Source organism: Cynocephalus volans, chromosome 15 (genome assembly GCF_027409185.1).
Source record: "Cynocephalus volans isolate mCynVol1 chromosome 15, mCynVol1.pri, whole genome shotgun sequence".
NCBI classification, from domain to species: Eukaryota; Metazoa; Chordata; class Mammalia; order Dermoptera; family Cynocephalidae; genus Cynocephalus; species Cynocephalus volans.
The window spans coordinates 84,566,513-84,583,966 of NC_084474.1; positions in this window are offsets into that span (position 1 = coordinate 84,566,513).

A 17,454-nucleotide genomic window follows, 5' to 3' on the forward strand; every position below is an offset into this window, starting at 1 on the left:
CTACATAACGAAGCCTCCATGAAAATCCTTAAATGTGATTCAAAGAGCTTCTGGGTTGGTGGGTTGGTGAATACGTTACACATCAAGGTTCTGGGAAGGTGATGTGCCCAGAGAGGGCATGGAAGGTCCATCTTCCTTTCCCCACACCTCATCTATGTATCTCTTCCATTTGGCCGTTCTTGAGTTCTATCCTCTAGAATAAACCAGTGATTGTAATCAAAGTGTTTCCCTGAATTCTGTGAGCTGTTCTAGAAAATTATGAAACATGAAAAGGAGGTCATGGGAACCTCCAATTTCTAGTCCATTGGTTGGTCAGCTGGAACTTGTGACTGGCATCCGAAGTAAAGGGCAGTGTTATGGGACTGAGCTTTTAATCTGTGGAATCGGTGCCTGTGCTAACTCCAGGCAGTTATTGTCATAATTCAGTTAAATTATGAGACATCAGTTGCTGTCTGGAGATTTAGAAAACTGGTTGGTATGGGGGAAAATAACCCTCAAACTTTTGGTGTCACAAGTATTGTGAATAAAAATAGTTCATTGTGCACTTTACAGGTTTGAAGAAGACTACACTTTGTGAACAACTGCTCTAAAGTTTTTAATGTATATCCTTAAATTATCATAATTTAAACTCACATAATATTATATTACTTCATGTATAATGTAAGAACTTGTGCTGTATGCTTACATTTTTCCGCTGCTGTCCTTTGGGCTATTTATTTCTGTATATTTTATAAAATCCCACAAAACACTGTTATTATTTCTTTTATTTATACATTAAATTATGTTTTAATGAATGCCTGTTTATTGGCTCATATATATAGCATTTCCAGTACTCTTTATTCTTTGTGAGTAACAATTGTCTTTTTCCTTCAGCCTGAAGAACTTTGTGGGATTATTTCTTCATTCCTCCCTTTTTATAAAACAACCCAGATATACTCCATCAGACAATTCTTTTCTCTTTCTTCAAAATATATCTACAACATTTGAACTTCCCGCATTTTCTAACATAAATACCACAGTTTAATCCACTATATTCTCACAATTTAATTATTGCCACAGTCTGCTAGGTGATCTCTCTGCTTCCAGTATTATCTTGCTACTGTCCAGTCTCAACACAGCAGCTGCAGTCATCATTTTATAGTATAAGTTAATTCATGTCTCCCGTATGCTCAAAACTCTACAGTGTTTTTATGCCATTCAACTAAATTCCAAGGTTCTTACAATGGCCAACAACACCCTGCACATGTCACTCCCCTCCCTGTCATCTCTCTGACCACACTTTGCTATTCCTGCCTGTCTGTTACTTCATCCAGACACACTGTATGCCTTGACATTCCTCTAACACACAGGCATTCCTCCCTAGGGGCACCACCTCATCACTTCTTGCATCAACTATCACTGAAAAGTGTTCTTCTCTTACCACCATCTAGTGTTTGTTTACTCCATTTTACCTTAAAAGTAAAGCCTTCTATGGCCACACTACTCAGGTAACCACCACCTTCGACACTAGCACTTCCTAACATAATTGTCTAATTGTCTTATTAGTAACACTTATCACCATCAAAAATACTACATGTTTTATTCGTTTATTGCCTACTTCTAATTAATGCTCAAAAGCGTCATGAAGTCAATCATTTTCTCCTTTTTTAATGCACACTTATTTAGTTCTTAGAAAAAATCTCCGGAACATAGGAAAACTTGAATAAATATGGGTGAATGTAGGAAAGAAAGAAGAAGGAAAGAAGAAAGGAAGGAAGAAGAAAGAAAGGAAATAAGGGAAGGAGGGATTGATCACAGGAGCCTTAGCAAGGTCACAAGATATCAGGTCATTTCCAAACATCAATATTATATGGTATAATATGGTATAAATACAGAATTATAAATTTAATAAAATTGTCATTTACAATAATACCAAAAATGTGAAATACTTAGGTATAAATCTAACAAAATATGTGCAATATCTGTGTTATGGCCAATGTCTGACGGGTAAAAGAAATTTGCCGACGAGAACCGGGTGATAGGAAAAGGAAAAAGAGTTTATTTCTGGCAGCCAGGGCTATGCCGGCCAATCGAGAAGCACAGCCCTGAGTTGAAACCTCTCACAGCTTTTATTTTTAGCTAGGCGGGCATTTTTCGCACCTGACACAATCTAGCCAATGCAAGCAAGCCAGCGATACATAAGCTAATTTTCTGGTTAGCCCTGTAGCCCCTCCCCACCCTGGATTCCCCATAGGGACTTTTCAGGCTAAAATGGCAGAGCCGCCTAAAATGGCGTTGGCCATGCTACTCTGTTTATTCCCCCATTTATTTTAGCAAGCAACTTGTACAGAAGCAGAATGCATATATTAAGGTCAGTAGGGGTTGGGGCATCCCTTAACATCTGTATACTGAAAACTATAAAATGCTGATAAAAAAAATCAAAACTAGTCTTAAAAATAAACAGAGATAATATTCATGAATCACAAGTCTCAATAATGTTAGAATGTCAATATTCCCCAAAGATTTCTATAAACAAAAAAACACAATTCCAGTCAAAATCCTAGCAATATTTTTTTATTGATAAAGTCGGCCCTATGTATCCATGGGTTCTAAATCCAAAAATAAATTCAACCAACCATGGATCAAAAATATTTGGAAAAAAAATTGTAATGAACATGTACAGACTTTTTCTTGCTATTATTGCCTAAACAATATAGTATAACAACTATTTACATAGCATTTACATTGTATTAGGTAGGTATTAGGTAGTATAAGTAATCTAGAGATGATTTAAAGTATATGGAAGAATGTTTGTAGGTTATGCAAATAATGTGCCATTTTATATCAGGGACTTAAGCACCTGCAGATATTTGGTATGTGAGGGAAGTCCTGGAACCAATCCCCTGTGGAGTGCACATAAAGCAAATGTGTTTCACAGGGCCTGAGTTTCCAAGGCCTTGCAGTTTCAGGTTTGGCCTGACATCTTAAAAGTACATATAAATTGTTAACCTTGCAAAAGACAGCAAAATCTCCCCCAGGCTAGAATCTGTTGTAAGACAAAGAATTGTAACAAAGCAAGGTTGCTAGTTCAAAGACAGACAGGTTACTGACTGATATGTAAAGATACTGGTTAATTGTTATAAGGAGAGAGAATGCTTGCTAAAATCAAGCTTTTGTTGCTGAATCGAATTAACTTCTTGCAAATTGCATTATGGAATGTCACCTTGTTTGTTTTACTGAATGTTACCAGCTTCTATTGTTAAACTTGTTAAACCATACTTAGCAAAAACCCCACCTATGTTCTCTTCCTGTAACTTCCTGGTCTGGAGAATAAATGTGGGAAGAGAAGCCCAACGTGGGGTTAATTTCCCAAATGGAAGGAATGCCTCTATCTTGAGGGTTCCAGGAGATTAACCCCTTTCGGGGTTTCTCACTGCTCAGAAGAGATGGGCTTTGAGTAATCTTTGGTGGCTCCGTCACCCAGAGGAAAAGGAGTGTCAAATCCGTGAGAGGCAAAGCAATAATCCCCTACAGATACCAAGGGACAACTGTATATGAAAAGATGAAGGAGCTCGATAGCAACACATTTTAAAAAGAATAAAATCAGAAGACTCACTACACAATTTCAAGACTTACTACCCAGCTAAAGTTATCAAGATAGTGTAGTATCAGCAAAAGAAAAAAACAGATCAACAGAACATAATAGAAATACAGGCATCCAGACATAGACTTATACATATACTTGTATAATCAACTTATTTTTCAAAAAGTTTCAAAGGCATTTCAGAGGAAACAGAATAGTCTTTCCTACAAATAACACTGGAACCATTGGATTTCCATATGCAAAAAGTTAAAGCTTGATCCATTCTTTGAACTGTATACAAAAATCAATTCAAATTGGATCATAGACTTAAGTGTAAAACCTAAAACTATAAAACTTCAGGAAAAAAACATAGGAAAAAATGCTATGCATGTTGGATGGATCAAGCAAATGCTTTTAGATATAACACCAAAAGTATAATTTGTACAAGAAAACATTGATTAAAACTAAGAACTTCTGCTGTTGAAAGATACTATTAAGACGATGAAAAGACAAATCACAGAATGGCAGAAAATATGTGCAAATATGAAGACCTCTCAAAACTCTATCATAAGAACACAAATGATCCAATTAAGAAAATGTTCAAAAGATGTGAATGGACACTTCACCAAAGTAGTTACACAGATGGCAAATATGTGCATTAAAAAGATGCTCAACATTATTAGTCATTGCTGAAATGCAAATTTAAACCACAATAAAATATTACTTAGCACCTACTAGAATGGCTAAAATAATAACTGATAATACCATGTCCTGAGAAGGATTCACACTGGGATTTTCATATGTTGCTCATGGGAATGCAAAATAGAAAAATAGACCTTCCACATAAAATCTGGAGAAATTCTTGAATTGAAGAAATTATAATGCCAGCAAGGGATTTGTTTAGAAAAACTGAGGTCACAATCATATATATGTTACATCAATCAATTAATAGTGATCCTTAGAGATACATTTTCTATCTGGTCTCAACCAGAGACCAAATGGAGAAAGTGGAAAACTGAGTAGGCTTTAGGGCCAGATTTCTTGAATCCCTGCACCTCCACTTACTAGTTGTGTAACTTTGAACAAATTGCTTAACTTCTTGGTGCGTTGGTTTCCTCATTGTTATAGTAATACCTCTTTTTTTGTTGTTGGGATTTAGAACATGAAAAACATCATAGAACAATATCTGGCACAGAATACTCAAAAATCACTCACTAATATAAAGAGTATCTGCTTTGGGTTAGATGGACCTGGAATCATATCGAGATTTACCACTAATAAGCTGGGTGACATTGAGCAATTCATTAAACCCTCTGTGTTTTAGTTTCCTCATTGGTAAATGTATTTACCCAAAGAAATTATCAGGAAGATTAATATACCTTGTGCATTTCAAGTAAATTGTCAAATATTTAACTATACATTATTACTACTACTGCTACAATGAATATACATAATGATTCTTATGTACAATACATAATGATTCTTATGTATTGTACCCATAAGAAATGCCATTCAGTGGCATTTAAAGAGGGAGATAAACTTTTAGAGGTGTCTTAAATATTCATGTTCGACAACTGTCAAAGGACTCAGTATAAAAATCAATATTTGACCAAGGGCAACACTAGAGCCAAATATCACCACCTCATCCTTTGGGACACAAAATTAAATTTGGAACTTTATTTAAAAAGTAAATATTGTTGTTATTACTTTATTGTTAAAATTTAGTAATCTTTAAAAATCATGATTTTTTTATTGGTAAAAGTTAATAAACAATAATTTCTCAGCATTGTCAGATGCCAGATTGTTTCTTGTTTCCCTGAACTGTACTCTGTGACACTAAATCAACTATTACTTTCTTTTAAGATCCGTTATAGAGCAAGGTTTTTCCTTTATTTGCTATCTCTGAAGGTATACATGTTATATTGAAGATTTCAAACTGGCCTTCTGTTCTAATTTTAAGTGATTTAGATATATACTTGCATCCTCTTTATGTCATGGACTTAAAGATTGAGTTGATAGTGGTAAAAAAATTTATTGAATAAAACTCTTGATGTGAAGCTTAGTGCAGTCATTAACAAAGACACTGACAATGCCCAGGTTCCCTAAAACACAGAGCTTACGGCAAAGTTCAAGTACTAGTAATTTATCAGGAAGTGCAATTCAGAACAGTGAGATTGTGGAAAGTTAAGTGAGCAGAAAAGGAGGTGGAAAACAAATGCAAGTGGGTGTGTTTATGAGCTAGCACAACACAATTAAAAGATGTAATCATTCCCTTGATTGTGCAGGACACCTCCAATCAGGTCCAATAGAAACAGTACTTAGAATAGTTCCTCAGGGGGAGGTAATGAGAGAAGTTCATTTGGTTGCTTTCTCCTGTCTCTTATCTATTATTTAACAATGACCCTGTCAAGGACATTAACTCCCATGCATTTTCATATGTGGAATATGCATTGATTCTGGTAAGAAAAAGTAACTACCTCCTCCAGTGTGAAAGGGATAAAATATAATCAACTTGCCATCAGTTGGTTGGCTGGTCTCCATTAGGACTGGTCCCATAATTAATGTTCAGCATCAGTCTCTGTTGCTGGCAGCAGATGCCACAGGCTTGGTGAACAGGAGTCCACATGGTGGACCCATACATATATCCTCCATAGTTCCAAGGCAAGAAAATTAGCACATATTTCTGTTTTTGCTATGTGATGGCTCTTTGTGATCCTCACTCTTAATTGGTGTTAAGGTAGAAAAAGCATTTGCCTAATCAATAGCTGTATATAAAGTGCCAAAGGCTGTGTTACTTGTCTCTGGTCACAATAGTACTTCCAGCACAGCCACTGCAATAAAGGCTCCAACCTGCTTCTCTTGCACTAGACAACCAGCATCTGCCATGAAAGAGCAGGACTTGTGGAAGATGAATTGAACAGGTATATGAGGGGACCACAGCCTTATCAATCTTTGAAAGCAGCACTCTCTTAGTTTGGGTTTCACCAGAAGCAGAGCCTGAAATAATAACTTGGGACCAGATAACTTGGGAAGTCATCTCAGGAATTAAAAATGAAGTACAAGAGAAAGTGAGACTGGGAACTGAGTTAGGTCTGGAAACCGAATGAGGTTCTGTCATTTTTTGGAGGGGTTCATTTTTCAAAATTTTTATTTTAACATTTACTTGTATATATTTGTGGGTCCAGTGCATTATTTCGATACATGCGTATATTGCACATTGATTCACTTAGGGTAGATAGCAGAGTTTTGTACCCATTAGTCCACCACTTCTCCTACCCACCCACCCCGGCCTCCGATAGCCATTACTCTACTCTCTACTTCTATGAGAACCACTTTTATTTTATTTTATTTTATTTAGATTTCATATATGAGTAAGATATGGGTGATATCATATCGTTATTTGTCTTTGTGCCTGACTTACTTTCAACGTTGGTGGCAAATGTTAGCTTTTTGCACAGCAGGTCTAGATTTCTGATTTTAGAAACCGAGTAACACCTAGTTGGGTATCCTTCTGTGTTCCTCCAGGAATGCCTATTAGCCATAGCCATGGATTCATATGGGTCAATACAGCATTATTGCTACTCTAACCTGGATGCCTATTATATTTACCTTGCTTATGGTTAGGTCTTATGACCTGGCTGCTGATAGTATGGAATTCTGTTATCTCTAAGATATTAGGCGGTTTAACTCCATGGTGGAATCATTCACTGTCAACTGTGGCCTGCAGAGTAGAGCCACTACAGCAGATCTCAAAAGTGTTAAAAGAACCCTCATTAGTGCATTCCCCATTGTCCTAATATGAAAGGTGTGCTCTGGTCTCTTCAGGGAATATAGTCAAGTGATAAGTTCTCAAAATGCATAATAAATCCATTCTGTTACTACTACTGCTCTAAGCCTTCTGAATCCTCCGATAGTATGAGAAGGAAGTTCTAGAATTTCTACTTTAATTACTGTTGGTTATTAATAAGTTTGAGCCTTGGGGGCATCTACAATGCTACTAGGGATAGTTTTATTTTTTATTTATTTTTAGGAGTATAGTAAGTTTTACTTTCAAAACTTTGTTTTCAAAGTTAGTATCTATTTTTCTGGGAAAAAGTACATGCCTTTTGTTAAGAACTCTGTCAATATAGAAACGTATTTTTTTGTCAAAACACGATTTATTTATTTATTTTTATTTTATTTATTTATTATTATTATGAATATTCATGAGATACAAATTACAAGAAATTGCTTTTATACCCTGTGTCCCTACCCAATTGTACCCCAACCACCCACCCCTTCCCCTCTCCCCGGACTCCACTTTGCAGCCCTGGGAATGTTCCCTTAGGGATAGTTTTACATCTCTTTCCCAGAACACCAAAACCCAAACAACAGATTAGTGCCTACTTGTCAATGAATTATTGCCTATCCAGCATTATATTTTATGTTCCTGGGTATAATACCCTCAAGAGACATTTCAACATATGCTTCCTCTTGTCTTCCTGGTATCTGCTAACCCTGCCCTACAATTCTGCTGAAGTATAGACTATACCTGGATAAGGGACTATAATTTTCTTGCTGGACTGTGCTGAGATTTTGCTCTGGTTGTTGTGCTGAAAGCAATAAATGGTGGTTGGATTGGGTGCTAAAATCAACAAGTATCTTGCAATTTGTTTCCCTTCGGTTGCAGGAGATAATAGTCTCTTTAAGCTGCCATAATAGCCTTCTGAATTTCATAGCAGGTATTATACTTGTAATTAACTGCATTAAAACTAAACTTTTCTGCTTACAAAGCCTCCAATGTTGTCAAAAAGAGCTACCACACCATACGATTCTTTAATTACCTTTTCTTTTGTATATATTAATATAGCACCTACCTGATTCTGCAATGACCTGATCTCATCCTATACGTTATCCACACACAGAAATTTTAATAATTGTGATGCCATTACATGCGAGGGGTCATCAACACTGTGCCTACCATCAACAGTGGGGATGCTCATTGCTTACAGATAGAGTCCATCTAAGTACAAAATCTCAATCAGTAGGTCTGCTTTCTAGGACTAAACCTGGAACCAAGTGTCTTAGCTTAGTTTCTGTAGAAAACAGCCTAAGTCAAGGCTTAAATGTTGATGCTATCTTAGGCAGTTCAAGTCCAACCAAACAATAGTAGAAGAAAGGGAAGTAAAGCAGGAAATAGGGGAAGAAATTCAAACTGGTGAATTATGAAGCTGCATCTCTACAAAGAGATAGACAGTTTCTTTACAATTTGGGGGTATATGGTTAGGCCTTCAGGGGGAAGAACAGAATATAGGATGTTAGCTGTCTCCCATCTTCTCTTTCCATTTGGTCAAATTTCACTCAACAAAATAATCGTTGTACTGCACTTTTTGAGTTTCATCACCCTGCCCTTTTTGGAAGCTACTTAGGAAGTCATGTCATACATTCTGTGTTGTGGCATTTCACACAAGTCTAGCAGAGACAAGAATACCCAATTTCCATGGTCAGATCCTAAGGACCTCGGTGCTGTAGCTACTGTGGCTCTGACAATGGTTTGTATGATGGAGGTCAAATAGGAGCCTGTTGCTTAGCCTGGGAGTGAAGCAGATTTAAGCTTATTGCCCCTTACTTATATTTTTATTTCTAATGCTTTTTCATGTGCTTGTTTTGTCATACAATCACTTAAGTTCAGAGTTGGAAGAAATAAAGCTGAAATTCAGTCACACAGCCTTCTAAAGGCTAAATCTGAAGTTGAACAGCAGATTTTGACTGACGTTAGGCAAATTCCTGGTTCTGATTGATGTGTAATGGAATTCCTATTCTAACGAGTGTCCTTTTAAAGTAATATATCTCTTATTTAGGTGACAGATGTTTTGGAGTGTTATTTGCTTTTCCCTATCCTATAGAAATTTAATCCACATAATCTGGAGGTTAACTATCAAGATACCTAAATTTTTTAGTAGCTAGGCAGGAATTGGAAGAAGAGGTTCATGCCTTTGTATAGAAACCTATTTGTAATAAAAGAAATAAACTTAGGAGTAAGGCTTTATGGCATAATGATTTTATAATATGAATAATTAAATGTGGACATCTGTGTCTGCCTGTCTCCTATCTACCCTATCTATTTACCTATCCATCTATCTATATCAATTGTCTACCTATCATATATTTATATATTTGTCCTCTATCTTTCTTTATACATACTTATCTTTGTACAAAAATATAACACATACACATACATACATACAGTCTTTCTTTTGGTTAGCCTTTTATATTCAAGGTCAAACACTCAGCTGGTGGAAAAAAGAATTTAATTAAGAGTGCTTAAGGCATCTAAAAAGAACTGCAGCTTTAGAATACAAGCAGTTAGACATCATTAATAGAAAGAGTACCTTAAGGATTAGTGTGTACTGTTACGTACTTTGGTGACATATACGGAAAAAACAACCCACCACCAAAAAGGCACTCTGAAAAGAATAGCACATCAAAATGACACATAGTATTCATCTTTTACAGGCAGCTAGAGTTTGGAAAGTACGCTGAGGTACATATTTACATGTAGGTTGAAAAAGAAACCTGTGAACTCATTCTAAATGCTTAACAAAAAATGAGTGGGAGAAAATATTATAATCTAATAATATAACAACCACCATCTAGTTAACACTCACCATATATAGGTGAATGTTATATATGTATATATATAGGCACTAGATTAAACACGACACATGCATTATCTCTTCTGTTCTTTCACAACATCCCTAATTGCAGGTGCAATTATTTGACCAAATTAAGAAACTGAATCCCTGAGTTAAGAAAAATTAATCCCTGGAGATAGCATTTGAATTCAGATCTGGGTGCTGCGTGCCTGTCTCTTTGGTGGCGGTGCCACATCTTTCCTCACTAGCATCCATAATGCTTCTCCAGTGTGCCAAGTGTTTTACATTCATGATCTCAGCAATCTTCTCAGCCGCACTGTGTTCAGTGATAAGAGCACTGGGGCTTAGTAGAGAAAAGGGCCTTTTCTACAGCCACAAAGCTAATAATTGGCAGAGGAGGTCAATTCTACCTCAAACAGCCTTATTCCAAATCCCTAGTTCTTCCTACCACCCCATCTCATTTCCCGTGTACAAGCAATGCAGCTAGTTCAGCCTTGTGAATTCCATCTATGCCTCCTTTCCATTCCATAGCTCATTTAGCTATGGAAAAAAAAAAAAAATACCTGTGTACGAGTGATTAGATCAGTATTAGCTAATACTCTCAATAATGACTCAATCATTTAAGGACACTATGCTTTTTCTCCAACCCCACAAACTATCACTATTATCCCCAGTTTGAAGGCAAGAATTTTTTTAAATCTCTCAAATGATGCTGAATTCAAATATGATATTAAAAATCCAAGCTGTTGTTTTGCCTTGGAACACCAACTTCAATGCTTAAAAAAACAAGCCGGTCATCACAAGACCTAAAGGCAGCAGAATAGAAGGCCAGTTCTTTGCTGACAGCTCCAGAGAGCACAGATACAGCAGCTTTCAAATTAGAGGAGCTAGTTCCTCTGGCGTTGCCAAGGCCCCACAGTGGTGCGTACCCATAAACAGAAGCACTGTGAATGAGGAGAGTTTGGGGTTCTTTGGAACAATTCCTTTGCCATTCTTCCATGGCATGGGCTGGGGATAGGGAGTATAACTTTCACCTACTAACTGACCTGGAGACTCTGGCTATAAGCCTTCCGTCTTCCCAGGAGAAGTGGCTGCTAAGATCTTTAGTACATGCATGATGTTTGCAGTGAAACTGAATGAATCAAATGTCACTTTCCCTCAAGATATCCATTGCAGCTAATTTGTAAACCTAAGCATGTCCCATAAGATAGAATGGAGACTTACAGGTGAATGATAGGAAATCGCTAATGTTGATAATTTTCAACCTGGAAAATGGCAGTGTCATATGATTTAATTTAATAAATAATGTCATGTGCATTCAATATAACAGTATATAACATTAAAAATGATGTTTATAAAGATTTTATAAGCAACATGAAAAACTGCATTTATTATCACGTTAAGAAGTGGGCTTTGAGCATCGCATATTGCACACGGGTATTGTTATTCAACTCTGTGCTCCACGGATATGTACAATCAAATACGCTTCCATTAAAAAAAATCCCTGCTAAAAATTGCAAAAAAAAAAAAAAAAATTAAACTAAATATTACAAATACGACCCCAAGGGTGTAAGGAAGGATATAAAGTAAAACCCTGAAAAGAAATGAATTCTTCTAGCTCTTTCTTTGCTCCCCTCCTTTCTCCACATCTGCAAAAACAAAAACACAGAAAAACAAACTAGAAAAAAACTGAACTAAAACTGGCCCACCCATCTTTTAGTTTCAGCTATGCCATATACTCGCTGAGCTATCAAGAGGAAGATCCTTTCAGATCTGTCCTATCTGTTAAACAAGGCGAGGAATTCTAGACGACACCATAGGCCTGCAGAAAAATAGGATTTCATTGAAAAGATCAACATGATTTGAACACAAGACTGTCTACTTCAGTAAACTGTGACGTTGTTAGGCACAGAAAGACGAGATCAGGGCTTGTTATACTTCACAGAATCCACAGAAAATAAAGACTGATGCAACCTTTTTTTTCCCAGCTCAATTTTCTAACCTATTTAGGTTTATTTCAGCTTACTTTGTTACTCAATTAAAAAAAAAAAGTTTTTTAATTAAGTCATTTGAAATTGCTTAGCTTAACTGGATTCTGGATTCTCAATGAAGCAAAAAGCCAGTGGATTTTCTTGATGTCAAAATATAAAGATTTTCTTTAGCAGGAAAATGGTTTCTTTTAAACTGTTTTTCTTCTTATTTTCTTGATATTTTGGAGTTACGAACATTATTTTAGATAATTGTATATAGTTCAGAGTTCAATATTTCTAGAAAAAAGTCATCCAAAATATCTCACATATTTTCAAGTAAGTATGTTAAGAGTTTCAAAATAACTATTTTATTTAAATTGCAGAACATAATAGAAACAGAAAAGCTTTGTAGGTATGGCCATTTCAAATATTCAACTTGAAATATGTTTTAATATACAATTTTTCCTTGACATGTTCAGATATTTTAAGAATTTGTACACCATCCTTTTGAGCCTGTACTCCATGAGATGGAGAAGCAATTGACCAATTTAGGCCTTCCTGGCTATCTTGTCTGTAGTGAAAGTTATAAAATCAAACTACATCAATCTTGAAATACAGTGTTGTTATTTGCCAACATCAAAATAGATTTTCTCACATTTTAAAGAAAATTTAAAATCAGTATATGGAGTTTTTGGAAATTATCTATTTTAATCAGTATTTAAGTGACATTTTCTCCACAATGAACCTTGTGCTGGGTGCTTGATATTCAATAGTGAATTCACAATCTAGAAAGCAAAACAGATTTTAATAAAATGATTGCAAAAATGATAATCACAAAGTGTGTGCATGATATTACAGGAATCTCATCTGTCCCAGAGGAGGAACGAGGCTACCTGGAACATTCCCCTGAAGAAGTGACTTTTCAGCTGGGAACAGAGGAATTAGTAGAAAGAACTTTTATCTTGTTCTCTCACACAAAAACTATGAGCTGGAAAGGAATTTAAGTTTCAAGTAGTCTAATATCCTGATTTGACTCTTGAGGCAGACTACCATAGCAAGGACTGCAGTCAAAGCAGCTAGATTTTAAACCCAGTCTCTACTACTTAATCACCAAGGAATGCTGGTCATCAAATAATGGTGATCACAGATCTGTTCTGGTTATCTACTGCTGTCCATCCTGTTTTCACCAGAACTAACCCAGCTTTAGCTTCAAAAGTCTTGCATCCCACAAAAGCCTTCAAACTTAAGCAAAAAGAAACAGTTGGTCACCTACTAACTCACCCTAAAACTTAGTGGATAAAAAGATTAACATATTATTATTTCTCACAGTTCTTGGGTTGTTTGGGATTAGTTGGATTGTCCTTGCTTTGAGTTTTTTCTTTACTTGTGATAAATGGTAGCCGTAGTTTATCTGAAAAATATGGCTACTGCCTACAACATAAGGTTGTTGTGAGTTTTAATGAGTTAATAGGTATAAAGAACTTACACATTGGCTGACATATGCAAAGAACAAAACAGGTTGAGCTGTTGGTAATGGTCAAATAAAGAAAAAGGAGGTGGGGAATGTTAGCTGAAGTGAGGGGGAAAGTGAGTCAGTGTTTCAGTGTCTATTCTGGCAGCCAGTATAATAGATGCTTTACACACAAAATCTCAGTTAATCTCCCATTTTCTCCACAGTACAGACACTATAACTATCCCCATCTTACAGATGAGGAAACTGAGGCTATGAAAGCGTAGTCTTCTTCCCAAGGTCTCACAGCAGTGGAGCTAAAATTTAAACACAGACTGGTGTTTGCAAGGTCTATGCTCCTTCCACCTCTGTATCTGCTTTACAGTATACTACAAAATGAGCTCTCAAAAGCTTCTTCTAAAAAGTTCACTTCCACCAAGAAGAAGTAATGAGATGGGATGTTGTTAATGCTTTGCCATTAACTCAATTAATGACTTTGAGAAAATTACTTAATTTCTCTGCTTGTCTACAAACAAGCTTGTGGAACTCAATCAGCTCTTCTTAATGCTCTTTGGTTGCAGAACACAAAATTTAAGAAAGAAAGTGTAAAATGATAAAAACATAGCTCTAATTTAATAATGAGTGTTGGGATGGGGGTCTGGTAGAATTCCACCCACTGAGAAACTCCCTTCCCTGCTGTGTTCTCTACAAAATGTCAAATGCTCCAAGAAGCAAGATTTAGAAATGACAAGACAAGACATTGTCTCTTCTGGGTTTAAAGTCACTTGAGTTTTTTCTTTCTCTTAAATTGTGTACTAGATCTCAATTCTTAAAATATAAAATAAAAGTTCCCAATATCATTTATTTTTATTTCAGCCCACCAACACATCATAATTAAATGAATCATTATCTGGGTTTTAGCCATGAATATGCCACTGAATAGCTAATGGTTCTTTAGTCAATTCACCTAAGTTTTGTATTTTCATTGGTAAAACTGATGCCAGAGGAGAGAGTCTGGGGAGGCCCAATAGCCAACCTAAAGCCAGTCTGTCCTCTTACCAGGTTCTTGGCTCCACCACAAGAAAGAATTCAAGAGCAGAGTCACAGTAGAAAGTGAGAACAGGTTAAATGTAACAAATAAGAGATACAGATTTCACAGAGAAAGTGCAGCCTAGCCCCTAGCAGGGCACACACCAAGTTTAATATGAAAGTAAGAAATACATACTTAAAGTTTAATACAGAGTGACGACTGGCCCAAAAGAATGGGCAGCCATTTGCTGAAAGTAAGTTTGATACAAAAAGAAAGAAAGAAATTTGCATGAAATGTCTTTTTCCATCACTTCGCTCTTAGTCAATGTGTGTCTTTATTGGTGAAGTGAGTTTCTTGCACGCAGCATATACTTGGGTCAAGTTTTATAATCCATTCAGCCAGGCTATATTGTTTAAGTGGGGGATTTAGTCCATTTACATTAAGGGTTGTTATTGAAAAGTATTGCCTTATTCCTGTCAGTTTGTTAATTTCACTGTGGTCGTTTTATATTTCTTATGTTCCTTTTCTTCCCTTTTATTGTTTATCTTTGCTGTTTTTTTTTCTTTTTGGAGTGATAAAATACATTTTCTTTCTCTTTCTCATTTGCTTATCTGTTCTACCACTGGTTTTAATTCTTTCTTGTGTTATGGTGACCTATATCTCTCTTTAGCCCCACTGCTGGTCTTGTAGTGGTAAATTCCCAGTTTTATTTAGTCTGGGAAAGATACTATTTGTCCTTCATTTCTGAATGAAAGCTTTGTTTTATATAGTATTCTTGGCTGGCAGATTTTTTCTTTTAGTATTTTGAATATGTTACCCCACTTTCTCCTGGCCTTTAAGGACAAGATGGAAAGACATTACTTGTTCATGGATTGCAAGAATTAACGTAGTGAAAATGTCCATACTACCTAAAGTGGTATATAGATTCAATACAATCCCCACCAAAATACGAATGACATACTTCAAAGAAATAGAAAAACAGTCCTAACATTCATGGGGAACAATGAAAGACCACTAATAGCCAAAACAATCTTAAGTAAAAAAAATAAAGGTGGAGGCATTACACTACCTGACTTCAAACTATACTACAAAGCTGTAGTAACCAAAATAGCATGGTAATGGCATAAAAACAGACATATGGGCCAATGAAACAGAATAAAGGACCCAGAAATCAACAGACACTGAAAGCCAACGGATCATTGTCAGTGGTGCCAAGAACATACATTGGGGAAAAGATAGCCTCATCAGTATATGATGCTGGGAAAACTGGACATCCATGTGTAGAAGAATAAAACTAGACCCATATCTCTCACCATATACCAAAATAAACTCAAAATGGAATAGAGACTTAAGTATAAGACTCCAAATCATAAAACTACTAAAAGAAAACATAGGAAACACACTTCAGGAAGTAGCACTGGGCAAAGACTTTATGAATAAGATCCCCAAAGCACAGACAACTGGCGTGGTCCGTGCCATGGCAGGATCCTAAAGGAGTCAGTTTGGGCTGCCCTCTCTGAGTTGGCAGGACCGCCGGAGGGAGAGCTGTTGGCAAGGCTGCAGCTACAAGCACTTGCTTTCACTGTAAGGATCTCTGCCTTGGCATAGTGGTACTGCTTTTACTCTCTCTCTCTCGATATTTTGGTTAGCGTGGCAGTTCTCTGAATTCCCAAAAGATTATAAAAATAACACAAATAATTATGTGGTCATTGAACTAAATATTCCCACAGAGGATCCGAGTAAATTGGACAATTTAAAATTATCCCCTTATGATAAATTGACCACACCAACATATGTTCCAAAAGCACCGCTCATGACTAAATATGAGCTGCAGCCTAATGTAAGTTGGCAAACATCATTTACTGGAGATTATATTAATGGCAAGAGAATGGTTGGTATTAATGGGAAATTATATGATTGGGATAAATTAAGTATATGGGAATGAAACCATAGAATTCCCTTTACTTGGTGATGTCCAGTTTTAAATAAATCATTAAGAATCAGGTGTTGGGATAAAAATATATGCTGTAAAATCATTAAACCTGCAAAATTAGATCTTAGAAAAATAAGAGAGTACACCTAGTTTTGTGAGGGATGGTGCTGTGCACAAGGACACTTTAACATTTAGATCAAGATTACAGGGCCACAGCAAATGCATAACCTCAAGATGTGCATGATAATGCTTCTCAAATATCCACTGTTCTTTTTCCATATGAACAGTAGGTTCATTCCATTAGAACATAAGATCCTTACATCCCCATTAGAATTTAAATGTTAGCATTTTTCCTTTTAGCAAATTTATAGACATAGGTCATATGATAGTACTGTCTATCACTTTGTAACTGCAATAGCCCCACCCTGTTAATAGGGTAGATATTAACCACAGCTTGCCAACCAAAAAAGGTCACAGGTTAACTTCAGTACAATGAGAAGATGGTCCCGATCTGATAACCTGATACCAAAAAGAAGAAGCATGAGCTAATCACCTGAGACGTGCTAACAAAGGAAAAAAAATCTGGCTTCCCCTGTCCTTTTTGAATTATTAATTCAAGCTTGCTGATGTAATAAAAATAGTACCCCAAAACCCCCTGCAGAGAAAAATCTAATAAAAGGCATTGTCTCATGCTCTACTGGGCTCCAGCTGCAACACGCTGACAGCCCGCAGAGAGAGAACATGCATATTGATGCACTGAGGTCTCTGCCTGTGTTTCTTATTTTTGCCAGCTTCTTCATCCCTCTTTCCAGGACCCCCAAACTCGACTGGAGCTGGTCTTCAGCAAACAACAAAAGAAAAAGCAAACAAATGG